The sequence below is a fragment of the Dipodomys ordii genome, unplaced genomic scaffold (genome assembly GCF_000151885.1).
Source record: "Dipodomys ordii isolate 6190 unplaced genomic scaffold, Dord_2.0 Scaffold1, whole genome shotgun sequence".
NCBI lineage: Eukaryota > Metazoa > Chordata > Mammalia > Rodentia > Heteromyidae > Dipodomys > Dipodomys ordii.
The window spans coordinates 48547506-48562980 of record NW_012267217.1 but is presented as its reverse complement, the minus strand read 5'-3'; the positions used below and the strand labels follow the sequence as shown (position 1 = coordinate 48562980).

The window sequence follows — 15475 nt, the reverse complement described above, 5'->3', positions numbered from 1 at the left end:
GCTGGTAAACCTGTTTCTTATAACACCAGCATTTATAACATTTGCCAAATTACATGGTGTAAATATTCGCTCTATGGAATATTTTAATTTCAAGTTTGCAATTTGGTGTCACTGAATTCAGATTTGGAAAGCGTTGTGTACATTTAGCTCTCAGCCAGCATGAGCCAGTTTCAGTATACCAGTGCCTGGAGCCCAAGACTGATTTTTTTGAAGAGCTCTCAGGTGAAATGAATGCTACTGGTCCATGGAAAACCAAGTAATATGGATACTAATACTAAAATACAAATGCTAGTACTGAAATCCTAGGTTAAATCAACAACATAAGTTTCCTGGTTGAAAGTCGATGTTTTTTGGGGAAGGGGTGCTAGGGATTGAACCCAGGCTCTACTGCTGAGCTATACATCAAACACTGACAGTAATCTTTCAGATGATATATAGATAACACTGAGAAACCTCATACAATAGAGGATAAACATCAGAGAATAATTTTATAGAATACTCATTTATTTTTCCTTTTTTCTGGATGCTTTGCTGTTACAGTGGCAGAGTTAAGTTATTACAATAGAGACCCCATGCCTACAGAATTAGCCTTATATAGAACAATTGTGAATTCTGCAGTAGAGCATTAATAACTTTATTCTTGCAATATTCTTATTGCTCTGCTGTGCCTTATGTCTGTAGAAAACAAAAGAAATCTACATACATATATGTATATATATACAAATATCAGCCTCCTGCAACTCATAACCTAGTATGTGAACTAATATGCATAGAGATATATAACATGTAAACACCTGCATTTCTGCTAATACATACAAAACCAATAGCATTCATAATCCACTTAATTCAGTGAAATACATACTTAAATGATAAAGGAGGTTTAATTACAAATATGGAAAAAACTAAAAATATTCAAAATTGAAAATAATAGCCTTTATATAGCAACAAATTTGAATCTACAACAAACTGATTTCTTCTTAAAAGTATACAAATGCCCATAATTATTTTATTTATCGAGATTGAATCAAGAGTTAGAAGCCAAACTATTTATTCCTAGAGATTTATGGGGGAAAATATTGTATCTAAGTGTAAAGTTGCTAAAGAGGCTTCAGCAACTTTAAAAGAAGTTACAATCATATAAGTAGTAACTGCAGGGACCAGCTATAATCTTTAAGACTGAATAACAAAAAGAAAAGTTGGAAGTATGAAAACTTAAAGACTTAAAGTTCACTTTCAACACAGGGTCTTGTACATGTCATTGTTACAGTGGGTCAAGCTGTATCCTTGTTTCAGCATTATGTTATTTCCCTTCTCATCCCCAAATTAGAAAAGTGTATATACAAGATGCAGGGCACCAGACTCAAATACAGTGCAAACAGGTGTCATACCATAGGGGAAGAACACTCTAAAGAAAAAGAAAATTACATAGTTCGTTGAAAACAACAATTACAAAGATAAAAACTAACTTTACTACTTCAGGAGAAGTGGGGGAGGAGTTGGAGAGGTTGGGAGGGAAGGGATGGTAGGGAAAAAAAATCAAAGGAGTGGGTAACAATGCTAGATAGGAAATGTACTCATTACCTTACTAATGTTACTGTAACCCCTCCATACAGTATCTTTACAATAAAATTTTAAAAAAGAAGAGATAATCCTTAAAGGACATAGAATCACAGATTAATAGCCTGAATTATGAGTCCTTTGTACTAGAAGGCCTAATAAAATATTTAAACTAGTCTTGTGTTGGTGGCTCACGACTGTAATCCTAGCTACCGGGAGGCTGAGATCCTAGGATCGCGGTTCAAAGCCAGCCGGGGCAGGAACATCTGTAAGACTCTTATCTCCAATAAAACCACTAGAAACCTGGAAGTGGCGCTGTGGCTCAAGCAGTAGAGCGCTCGCCTTGAGCTGAAGAGCACAGGGACAGCGCCCAAGCCCACAGCTCAAGCCCCACGACCAACAAAAAAAATCAAAAAATCAAAAATAAATAAAATATTTAAATAAATAAATAAATATTTAAATAAATAAAAAACACTTAGAGCAAGCGATGGAATTCAGATCTCTTAGAAGGAGTCTGCTTGGTGAGTGTTAGTGTCTCTTAAGAGGGTGTAGTGAGTTCTGTGCTAGAGTTAACCAAATAAGTAAAACCCCAAATCCTGAAAATGGGTCCACTTGCGGCCATAGGATGCCTGCTGTTGTTGTAAAGAAGAACCAAGTCACAAAAGAAGCCCCAGGAATGCCGAGCGGCAGTGGCTCACATCTTAGCTACTCAGGAGACTGAGATCTGAAGATTGCAGTTTAAAGCCATCCAGGGCAGGAAAATCCATGAGACTCTTATCTCCAAGAAACCACCAGAAAACAAAGTGGCGCTATGTCTCAGGTGGTAGAGCACTCACCTTGAGCTGAAGAGCTGAGGGACAGCTCCTAGGCCCAGAGTTCAAGCCCCAGGACCGACAGAAAAAAAAAATAGCAGCACCAGGAAGCCCACAGAAAATAGACGATTAGATAACAAAGACACCAGCCTGGCTTGCCTCCTCAATCCTGCCTTCTTCCTCAGCTCCCACTATGGGCAGAGGTCAGCCTGGGATCTATGGAGAACCAGAAATGGGGACTGAAGGCTGTTGGTCCCAGATCCCAGAGCCATGCTTAGAAGGGTAAATTCGGCACTGTCAAATATGCAATCCGAATAAGTTAAATCCCAAAGCTTAAGCAAAAATGTTTTCAATGGCAAAAGAGACTATACTATCTAAAGTAATAGGAGAAAATTGGTTTTGTTGAAAAATTGCCATGCAGAAAATAGATAAAGCACATGTATTTTATTAATAAAAAGGAAGAGTCCCATAGAAATATGGACAAATGTTATGAATTGATGGTTCCCATTAGAGAAAATACAAAAGGACAATCAATTTATGAAGAGATATTCAAATTCACTGTGTAGTGCAATGCAAGATAGAGCAGACATCCCCAATTCACTTGCTCATCAGGTCTGAGGAAAATGGGTTCTATTATTTACACATGATAAGTAATGTAAACTGTCCAGATTCATAAAGATAATCTGATCATATCCACTAAAATTAAAAATGAACTCTTCCTTATCCTGGCAATAAATGTATCATCCACATATTTATCTCTGAGTTTGTTTTTACATCATGTGTGAAATAGACATGAACTTTTAGTAGTAGGGTCTGCTCTTATTTGTGTTTTACACATAAATATTGACAAAAGGCCTCTAACAAGAATAATTTAGGGGTTTTGCTGGCTTTGGGGCATTTCTCTTCTGTATGATTTAGAGGTATTCTTTGATTAGTCATAATCTGCCATAAAACACACTCTGGTCAGGATTTTAATAATGTAAGGAATATGAGTAGACAGAAGAAGAAAGATGAAAAAAACATGAATTCTCAACCATACAGCAATCTATTTCTGTATAATTGTAGATATATGTTGTGTATGAATAAAGTAAAAAAGTAAGAAAAAACAAAGTGTGAAGTGAAAGACTGATACAATGTAGCTAATAAGTTAAAAATTCTAGATTAATGTATATAGTAAGATTGTATTTTAGTAAACCAAATGAACAGCAAAATAGCATATATTATCTACTATGTGCCAGCCATGGTTCTAGCAGCTTTTTAAACACACAGCTGAATACACCACTGTTAATTTATAGTATGTAAGTAAATGCTGCAAACTAATGTGGAGACTGAGAAAGGGCAAGTGTTTAATTGTGGGAGTTTCTGTTGCTGGATCACCAAGCTTTCACCTGAATGCTGGACCTGCTTCTAGCCAGATGTATAACCTTCCCTGCTAGGGCAAGTTTTATAAAATCTCTGTACTTCACTTTCTTCATCTGCCAAATAGGATAGTATTACTACTTTTAAATTGTACCCTTTAGAGAACTACATGAGATAATGCATAGTGCTTAGGATTTTTTACATATAATCAGTATGCAATAAACATCAGTGCTGCTGCTGCTGGCAATTAGCAAGGAGACACATGGAAGGACTTCACATTGTTGGCTCCATAGAATCAAAGTCATGAAAGTAAGAGGGAGGTGTGTGGATTTCTAAAAAAAATGAATGCTTGGCTTTTTTTCTACCCTATTACAAATGAAATCAGTGTAGCCAGGACCTGGATGATCTGCTATCCATTTCAAACTCAGGAAGCAAAAAGGCAAAATCCAGTCTTGTGAGTTTGTTCACCCTATCTGTTCTAAATTGTTTATTCATTCCTTCAGCACATATTTATAAAATGCCTTCAAGGCAATAATGGAAGTCATGTGAACACAACAATCTGCTTTTCCTCTGAAAGCAGCCAAAGACTAGTGACAGGGGAGACAAACTTTAATAAAAAATCTTCACAAACTTTCATTATGGTAATCACTAAAAATGAAAGTCGGGATATTAGGAACCGTATTACATGCGTTCTGGAAGTCAGGCAAAGCTTTGCTGTGAAAATTCTATTTGAGTTGAGAACTGAATGGTGAGATAAATACAGTGTGAAAAGGACATGTGAGAGAGGGGGACAATTCAAGCTGGGGTCGCTGCCATGTTGTTCCTTTGATGGATGGTTGGCTCTGTCTTGTACTTGACTCTGTCTATAGACAAACTTTTATCCTGCTTGCTATGCTTCAGAGATATTAATAACCAAATAAAGGACATGCCTCCCTCTAAGGCAATTGAACAGATCTGATGATCACAGACTATTATCTGACAGTCCTTGCCTTCAAAAGACTTGTTAAGCATCTCAGAGTTTGAGAACTATATATGTTATGCAAGTTATATTGCACATTAAAGTATGTGTTATATGTAAATATAAACACAAATAAATATGAATATAAATATATTGCTGTTATACACAGTGCTAAATATATTCTGTTACTAGATATGACAGAATATGTAGAATGACATGTATTATATAATGACATATATATTAAGATCTTTTCCAAAATTACCCTGTAATAGTCCAATCTCGGATAAAATCTTTGATCCTCTTATTATTGTTATTTTCCTTTTTCTTCCTCCTTATCTTCTTCCTCTCCTCTATCTCTGCCTTTACCAGTAAGTCTTCCTTCCTCTCTCATTTACATATCTTCCTCCTTTCTTTCTCCCATTCCAGAAAACTTTCTATCACCTGTTGTACCAAATTTGGCATTAGTGTATAAACAAACCAATTGAATTATTACTTGTACAACTTATTTCTGTGCATAGATATGTAATCAATAAAGCACATTTCTTGTTAAAACTAGAAATTCTCTGATAGTAGTATGAAGAAAGTTTTGGAAGAGCAGACAGACATATAGAGACCAGAAATTTGATCAGGAAGTAGATATTGAAGTGGTAGAGGTCTTAATTTTACCAACAACATTGGCTAAGAACTACTCATGAATTGAAAGTTTAGTGATAACTCTAAATTTTGGATTGTAGATCTGCATGGATTTTCTTAAAGAATACTGTAGAATGGCCAACTTTGAGGAAAACATGCATAAGTACAGTTTGTTACATTTTTGAAGATGTTTTTGAACCAGCCATAGGAGATGCTAAAATGTTAATAGGTAAGAAATTAAGCCCTAACGATAGGTTAAAGTGGGAGAACAAATTTGTAGATTATTAATGTATAGCTAGTAACTTATACTGTGGTCCTGGATGATAACACTTAAGATCGTTGTAGAAAATGAGTCTAAGCTTGCACTTAAATAAACAGCATCTAAAAGGAAGTCAGAATGCACAAGAACAACAATGATATTTGTTTTGGAACTTTATTATTTCTTTAGAATAAAATTTAAGGCAAATTATTAGAAGAAATTTGATCTAGACAATTATCTATATCTAATTCTCTAATTTGTCTATTACATGAAAATGTCTAGCTCTCTAGAGTTTTGAATGCAAGTGCCATATTGATAAAATTTATCAATTTAGAACCACACAATGTTTCTTCAATAGGCAGTCTTCCTTTCATATTGACCCAGAGATAGTATGTTTAAATTATTTTTATTATGTTCAGGTCAAAAATCCTTATTTGGTAAAAGTAATTTTTTATTTTAACAAATTTGTGTTCAAAAATTTAAAACTTATAGCAATACTTTTTAATATGAGCATTTAGGGTCTTGTGGATACGACACAAAATGACGATAAGAATGAAACTAAGATGTCAGAATAGCATCCTGAGCTCCTCACCCAATATTTATAATTTCCATTCGCATTTCTGGGTGTTCATGTTATTAGGACGATGTTTATAATGTCTACTTCTAAATCAATGTGCCATACCAAGATTAGGTGTATTGTCTTATACTTCCTCCCTCCTGGACTAATAATTGACTTCAATTTCTTCATTTAGTAAATTTTATTTGTACCTACTGCAAATATCTTCTGTCTCTGAGAGCTTCTCTAATCCATTTTCTATCTGCTCAGACAGATTTATTCATTGCTTTTGCAAGATTGGGATTGAGAGAGAAGATAAAGCAAAAGCCAAGACTGGCATAATTCCAGGCCATGCTCCATTAAAGTTTTTTCAGTCAGGTATTTGAGTAGGTATGAATGGAAGATATATAAAACATTTGCATATTTTCTAATGAAGAAATTATTATTCTATAGAATGCTTGATTTGGATATTATTTTGATAGAATTTTGGACTTCAGTGTTTAAAATCTCTATTAATTTTCACAATCTGTATTCTAAAGTAAACTTGGTCTTCCAGTTAGTCTTTCTTTCCATTTTCTCTGCCATGTTTAGATATCATTGTTATATTAGCATTGCAAAATGACCTGTGTATCTTTCTTTTTTCAGGTCTGAAATAGATCAAACACGATTGCCATTTTGTGTCTTCCGAAGGGTGGGAGGACTCATTCACAAAACCATCTGTTTCCAGCGTCTGTTTCTGAGGCTAGATTTACAGCTATTTCTGCTTCTGCCATCCATTTCTTCTTGGTTCTATTCTGGTTATTTACTTCTTCCTTCAATTTTGTTAACTGAGAATCATCTGGAGCATTGTTCTTTGAACAGAGTGAGTACTACTTTGCAGTGGATTTTGTTTTGCTCTACTGAAACACAGGCAGAGGATGATGCATTTTTCTTCCTGTGATTGGTAGATTTCTCTTTGTTTTTTCACTTACGATGGATGTTTAAAGGGCTCTATTATACACTGGAATGAATATAGTGTTGTGACTACTGGGGACGGATGCTGAACACTGTGGAGTAGGCATGGGTTTGCTCTGTATATCTCTGTCTGCAGATGTATAGTGGACTATACATCCCTAAACAGGGAATATTAATATGTACAATAATGTTTACAGTAGATTCTATTACATGTGTCCTTGCATTTCCTTCTGAACTACCATTTTGATGTCTCTTTTTCTCTGAACCTCCACACATTATCTTTTGTCCTGTTTTTCAAACTTGGTTTTCTTGTTTGTTTGTTTGTGCTGATATTGAGGCTTGAATTTAAAAACCCCATGAATTCATTTGGCAGTTTTGCTCAAGGCTGGTGTTATGCCACTTGAGCAACACCTCCCACTTCTGGATTATGTTTTAAATTTTATTTTATTGTAAAGATGCTGTTCAGAGGGAATACAGTTACATGAATAAGTTAATGAGTACATTTCTTGTTGAGAATTGTTACTCCCTCCTTAGTTGTTCTCCCACTATTCCTCCCCCCCCACCTCCATAACTCCTCCCCATCTCTACCCCGAGGTTGTAAAGTTCATTTCTAATATACTGTCTTGTGGGTATCATTGTTGCAATGGGTCGTAGTGTTTTGTTTCATCATTTCATTATTTCCCTTTGCCTCCCCAAATTGGACAAATGTATATAAACACAAGAGGATCTTCTTTGTTGTTGTTGTTTTTAATGCACTATGAGATTGTTTTGTTTCCTTTGTATGTTCTTCCCCCATGGTATACCTCCTGTTGTCATTGTACTGGATATTGGATATTTTTAAAGGAATTAATTGAAGATAAGAGTGTCTCAGGCTGGCTTCAAATCTTGATCCTTAGATCACAGCCTCCTGAATAGCTGGGATTATAGGTATAAGTCACCTATGCCCAGCTATTTTGTTTACTCTGGCTGTTTCCATTTTCTTCCTTGGCAAAGTTTTTCAGAATTGTTGTCCACATACTGACTCAATTGTGGTACCAAACCTGCTCTTACATAGTTAATATCCTTTCTTTGTTCCCTTTTATATTGCAGTTAATTTCTATTTTTATCTTAGCTGTTTATAAGTAAATATAGTGTCGTTTTAGATATTTTGATGCTTATCTTTTTAAAAATGTAGTATGTATATTTACTTTAAACTGATTTAAACATTAGATGATGTGTGGGTATGAGAAATTATGTGACATTCCATTAATATGTACACATATATTAGTGTATCAATTAAAAGTAAATAAAATAGTAATTTTTTCATAGGAGCAAAAATCAAAAACTTGCATAGTTTGGAGTAATTTAAAATTTTAATCCTGAAAGAAAATACTTTTATTTAGTTTTAAATAAGTTTTTTATTGTGAAAATACTGTACAGAGGGGTTACAGTTACATGAGCAAGGTAATAAGAACATTTCTAATCAAGCATTGTTGCTTCCTCCTTTGTTTTTCTTAAAAAAAGAAACTTTTAGATGTTCTTCCTATTCATTTTTCCATATTTTTTAAAAATATTTCTGGATGAAAAAGGGGCAAGTTTTTCCAGAATCTTTTTATCTATAGAACCCACAAATTGGCACATAAAATTCCACTAGTGTTGAAATGGCTTTTTCTCTTCCTCAAATCTGTGATTGAAGGTTTCTTTCTTCCCCCGTTAATTCCTATTCTTGAGAAGAATTAGTTCACTATCTCATGTGACCCTCTCTATCTCTTTGTGGTACTTTGGGATAGTGGCCTATGATTCTCAGCACAAAAATTGTTGCACAATTTTTCCCCATTACAATCCTTTCCTTTGCTTATTTACACTTGTGTTGGTGCCATCCATCAGGAAAATACCCATATATTTTAACCTATATATCCCAGTTACTTTTATAGTTGTAGGGAGCATAGGGAATACTTAATATTGGAAGGAGTGAATTAACATAAACTCAGCATTATGTAATAATTTGTAATAGTTTACTGTTATTGTGAATGAGAATGTAAAGAAAAAAAAGACAGAATACATAACTTTATACATAAAGTTTTACTGTTATTTGGTCTTGGTGTATTGATAAACTTTTCCTACATTATTGTCTTGCTTACATAGGTGGAATAACTTTCACTGCCACTTTGGCTCAAAAAGTGAAGCCTTTATAATCAAAATAAGGAAAACATTTAGGACCTATATTAGAAAAGCACCCAAGGCTCTACCACTTCAGACAAACCTGAATGGAGTTAACATACCACATACCAGAGACTGAGAAAGGAAAATGACAAGGGGCTGTTTGAACATTTCACTTTAAGGTAATTGTCTCTCTTTGAATCCATTTGTGACTATTTGATATCTTTTAGTATAGATCCTGAAGACATTGAGTGAACATGGAGTCTGATATGTCATTGGTCTAGTTTGTTTTTTCTTTGTTTCATTTAACCTTCTGGAGTCAGTGGAGAATAAAGGGCTAATGAAAATATATGTAAATGAATATATAATTTTGAGGCCCTTTACTGATTGGTTGGCCTTTAGAAATTATCCTAACTAAACACAGTTATCTTGAACTGTGAAGGTTTGAAAAATAGACATGTAACAACCTCCAACATTACACTGAAAGTCATGTGTGCCTCAAACAATATTGAAATGAAATGACTAAAACACAAGCCAATGAGACACAGTTTCCTGTCAAAGGTTGACTTTGGGTGTTGTGGAGAGGGCTTGGTTGCATCAGTTAACTTTTTAAGTCACATCATTAAAATGATAGAGTGACTATTCAGCCATAAAGGAAAAAAGGAATCTTGCCATTTGCCTCAACAATAGTAGAACTAGAGATCATTATGTTAAGCATAGTAAGTCAGGTGTAACATGACAAGCATAGCATGGTTTCATTAATACATGAACTCTAAAAAATTAGTCTCAGAAGTTGGGAGAAGATGGTGGTTGCCAGAGGCTGGAGAGAAGAGTGGGAAAAGAGGGGTTAGAGAGAGTTTGCTCAATGGATGCTAAATTATGGTCAAATAGGAGCAAAAGTGTGTAGTGTGTTATTGTACAATAAGGTCACCATAGATAACAATAGATTGAACATTTCAAAAAGCTACAAACTAGAGAAAACAAGTTTGACTATATATCTATATATCTATATACACATATATATACATGTATATATATTTACTTTAAACTGATTTAAACATTATATGATGTGTGAGAAATTGTGACATTCCATTAATACGTACACTTTTATATATTAGTGTATCAATTAAAAGTAAATAAAATAGTAATTTTTTCATGGGAGCAAAAATCTAAAACTTGCATAGTTTGGAGTAATTTAAAATTTTAATCCTGAAAGAAAATACTTTTATTTTTAAATAAGTTTTTATTGTGAAAATACTGTACAGAGGGGTTACAGTTACATGAGCAAGGTAATAAGAACATTTCTTGCCAAGCATTGTTGCCTCCTCCGTTGTTTTTCTCCTACCATCCCTTCCCTCCCACCTCCACAACTACACTCCCCTCCCCCCACCGCACCTAAATTGTAAAGTTCGTTTTTCAACATAGCATCGTGTTCAGCTCATTGTTGCAATGGGTCACAAGTAGTTTTTTCTTTCTTGCTATTGTTTCTAACGTATTTAGAAGGTACCATGTGATTTTTTGTTGCTTTCTAAGAACATACTTTTAAAAAGTTAGGATTGGACAGGCTTTCAAAAAACAAGAGAGAGAAAATGATGCTCAAGGTAAAAGCAACACAAATCAAAGGCATAAATGAGCACCAATCTCTCTCTAGCGACAATGTGAGGAGAAGTGGCGCTGGATGTTGACTCTGAACATGCTTCCTTCATATTAGCAGGTCATTAGATAGATGGCTCATTGGCAAATGCTTTGAATGTCACTATGAAGAATTCGCCTTTGATGTAGCATGCAGTATGGTCTTCTGGGAGGTTTATGACCACATGTATGCCACAATAGAAACTTTCTTCTTTGAAGCTTGGATATTCAAGGGAAAGGTCCTGAGCTGTTGAGTTAGGAGGAAAGCAATTGAACACAGACACTGGGGAAAAGATGTAAAAGAAAACATAGGCTGTAATTGTAGCCAATAAGGAGGCTGAGATCTGAGAATCATGGTTCAAAGCCAGCCCAGGCAGGAAAAGTCTGTGAGACTCTTATCTCCAAATAACCACCAGAAAACCGGAGGGGGTGCTGTGGCTCAAGTGGTAGTATGCTAGCCTTGAGCTAAAGAGTTGAGGGACAGAGCCTAGGCCCAGAGTTTAATCCCATGACCAACCAAAAAGAAAAAGAAAAAAAAAGAAAAAAGAAAGAAGATGTAAAGGAACATCTGTAGGATTTAATAAACAATTGAATCTTGCGGAAACTGGGCAGGTAGATTCAAGGTGTACTTTCCCCTGCCCATGTTGTTGATATGCAACTGTAACCCCTCTGTTCATCACCTTGACAATAAAATTAAGTTAAAAAAAGACAATTGCCTGAAAATCAATGTAATCACTGACTCAGTTGAGCATACAGAGACCTTTTCAATATCTCTCAGAAGGATTCATGGTCCCTGTCTCTCTTGTTTCTATACTATAGTCAAACCAAGTTTTACATGGCTTTATGCTTCTTTGACTTTATGAATGTTGTCCTAGTGGCCTGTTGGATTTTTCATTCTTATTTTTAAATGGCCTGTTTATATTACAGACTTGAGTACTGGTTTCATGCAAATCATTTCTTGTAAAGCTTACAAGGTATGAATCATTCCACTCTGGGTTCAGACAGCCTTTTAGTGGGTCCTCTAGAGCAGCACTTGGAGCACTTCATCTGCTTACTTGTCAGCCTCTCCCTCAGTCTAATGTAAGATCACTAAGAAGAGACATTGTTTATTCTCCTTTGTAACCCCCAGGACATAATGCACTCCTTGGCAGTGAGCAGGTACATTATGAGTGGTGAAGAAATTAATAAATGCAAGTATGAAATGACATTGATGTTTGAAGCCTGAGTCATAAGGAGGTAAAGTTGTCATTTGTTGACATAGGAAATCAAAGAATAGGCTAAGAAATAGGGAGTAGAGACCCGTTGATTTCAGTGACAGGTAAACAACTGTCAATGTGAAGATGAAATGAGCAGAGTGATGGCAGCATTACATTATCACCTCCACGATGAGCCAAGCCTGGAATGCGGGTGGATTGTAGAAGGAAGAAAGGAGAGAGACAAGGTGAGGAATGAAGAGGAAAGTATGCCAACAGGGTGTGTATGGTTTTCTTAATGAATTATAAATAAGACATTTCCACTGATCTAAAGACAGTTAAATATTGTAAATTATGAAAATAAATTTAAAATGGAGTCTTAAAGTCAAGGTGATTTATAACTTATTTGCTGAAGGAAGAACAGCAAAAAAAGGGGGGGTCATGTGAAGGAGTAACAGGTCTAAGAATGCTTTTTTTAGCTCTTAAACTTTTACTTATGCTTTTGTCCTTTAGGTTGAACTGTTGAAGATATAAATGAATAAAATACTTGATGGGATTGGGTCATGGAGATGGAGAGGTTGAAAAGTCTCTGGAGAATTAGTGAAAGGAAGAGGAAAATCATAAAGGAGAAGCAAAATGGCAGGAAAGAGAGAGGAAAAAATTAAAGGTTAAAAATGAAGAAAAGTAAAGAATAGAAACAAAACATCACTGCATTGCATAAGGGAGCTGGGCTCTAGTAGATCATGCCTGTAATCAGAGCTACACTGAAGATCTAAAGGTCTCAGTTTGAAGCCAACTTGGGCAGAAATGTCTATGAATTTCTGTCTCTAAAATAACCAGAAAACAAAACAAAGCAAAACAAATAAACAACAACCAAAACCAGACTGGAAGTGAGGTTTAAGTGGTAGAGAACAAGCTGAGCAAGAGAGATTCTGAGTACTGACAAAACAACAACAATAGTATTAAAAAGCTGAGATTACTCATTGAAAACTTTGAGGTATGCATTTAAAATTAATGCTTTATAAGAATAGACTGAACACATCTGAGAAAGGAGGTAAGTTAATACATATATAGAATGAAATAGCAGCTGGGCACCGGTGGCTCATGCCTGTAATCCTAGCTACTGAGGAGGCTGAGATCTGAGGATCACAGTTCAAAGCCAGCCCAGGCTTCAAGGAAAGTCCGTGAGAGTTATCTCCAATAAACCACTCAAAAACTGAAAGTGGCGCTGTGGCTCAAGCGGTAGAGCATTTGCCTTGAGCTGAAGAGCTGAGGGACAGCGCCCAAGCCCAGAGTTCAAGCCCCATGACCGACCAAATAATAATAAAATAGATACAATACAACAGACCTAGAAATATGACCTGATGTATTTTTATAATAATGTGTATTTAACCATAAGGGTGGTTTGGGACAGAAGTAGTCTTTAATGGGATCTCAGATCCAATATGCAAGAGAAGAGTTGGTTTAATCTGTGGTGGAAGCTATTCCTCTCCTGAATTGAGAGCCAAAGGTGAAAAAATCACTGGCATCAGACAGGGATCAGAACACTAATTATTGATTACTGATATAGCTAAATTGGAGAACATGGGTTGAAAACCTTTATCTAAATATTTTCTCTATTGAATTAATCTTACTCACATAGCCATTGGCAAAGCGGAAAATCTGACTTTAATGCCTGGCAATGTATTAAAAATCTGCCTCCTTAACGAGGGAATGGAAAAAAAGATTGAACCCTAAAGCATAGTTTCTTTCCCTAGCTCACCAATCCAATGATTGCCAATTAGATCCTGCTTTGAAACACTGTGTTTGAAGGGTTCTAGAGGATAAAGTCATTAAGCATTTCCCCATATTTTTCCCTAGGAAGTATAAATTTTCTCTCCTTGGTGAAAAAGTGATAATTCAGAATAAATATTTCTTCCTACTTGAGTTGGAAAAAGTTGAAGAAAATAACAGGGTCACAATAAAAATGTGCAGTTTCTTTCTTAGAAGGTCTAAAGATGAAAAAGAAGGTTGCAGTTAGTTCTACGCGAGAGTTTGGGAATACGCTGGTAGTTATTTGGATGATGTGTCCTAAAGCATGTCTGAGTGATGGAGTGGGTAAACCAGTGTGATCATGCTTAAAATTGAAAATGAAAGGTGATGGGTCTAGGAATTAAGGGACATCTTTATGTACATCAAAATTGTTGAGCATAATAGTAGGTAAGTGATTATTACTTGGAAAATAATTTTAAGATATGTAATGCTTGGACCTTCATAGAACAAATATAGTACTACCTGAACATTCATAATTTAAGGCGTTTCAGATGATTCTAATGTACATAAGCAGAAAAACCACTCAACTGACAAAGGTAAAAGGATGAATATAAAGGATGAGTACAGTACAACCATTATTAAAGGCAGTTTAGAACAGTAAGTTTAAAATATTAAGGCTGTGATGATGAAGGCTTATATCCTAAAGACAAAGGATAATGGTCATAGAAGAAAACAGGGCATATAGACACAAACAAATGGAAGATTACTGAGCAGAAGCAGTGAATAACAGCTTGAAATCAATGGTAGAACTCAACTTGTATTAAAAGTCAACTTATTGCTGGGTGTCTGTGCTCATGCCTGTAATCCTAGCTACTTAGGAGGCTAAGATCTAAGGATCATGGTTCAAAGCCAGCCGGACAGGAAAGTCCATGAACCTCATCTCCAAAATAATAAAACAAAAAAAAAAGCAAAACAAAAAAAAAACCAGAACTGAAGGTTTTATCCTAGTGGAAAAGCACAGCCTTGAAAGAAAATGCCAAATGAGAGCATGAGGCCCTGAGTTCAAACCCCACTACTGATAGAGTAGCTTTAAAAATGCCAATCTATCAATGTACTGTAAGCCAGGGAGAGCGATAAAAAGGGATAACAATGGAGAAAGATGTAATCATCTTGTTTTCAAGATGCAACCACATTCTATTTAATGATGAAAAGAAATTTGTTCACAGGAAAGCAAGCTTGTGTAGGCCTCATGGGCCTCTTAGACGAGGAGACAATTACATGGTTAACAGTGGAGTTGGGGATGGAGAGGGAAGAAGTGGACAAACTTACTCCCAAGAAAATACAATCCAAAAAGGAAGGACAGGTAAAAAGGTCTACCAGATCTAGTGCAGGATGTTATATGGGTATCAGACTCAAGAGCAAGGAACAAGACTCAGGAGCCAAACCAAGGAACAGATTCAAAGCCAAGTAGGAGCCAAGATAGCAAAGTCAATGATGGACAATTAATTAAAACAAAGTCCAGAGCCTGAGATACAATATAGAGCCAGAGGGATATAACCACAAAAGTGTTCCTTATGGTTCAGATTTCTTTTTAAAAATAGAGTATGTAGGAATTGAAGTAGAGTAATAGGTATTTGGAAGAGACCAGGGGGAGTATTGGATAGATGGATA

General features: G+C 35.5%; 1 protein-coding gene across 2 annotated transcripts in view; it reads right to left on the bottom strand.

The window, feature by feature from the left end:
* Positions 1-15475, bottom strand: part of Spag16 (sperm associated antigen 16) — a 775427-nt gene that overhangs the window by 273820 nt on the left and 486132 nt on the right. The window lies entirely within an intron of this gene.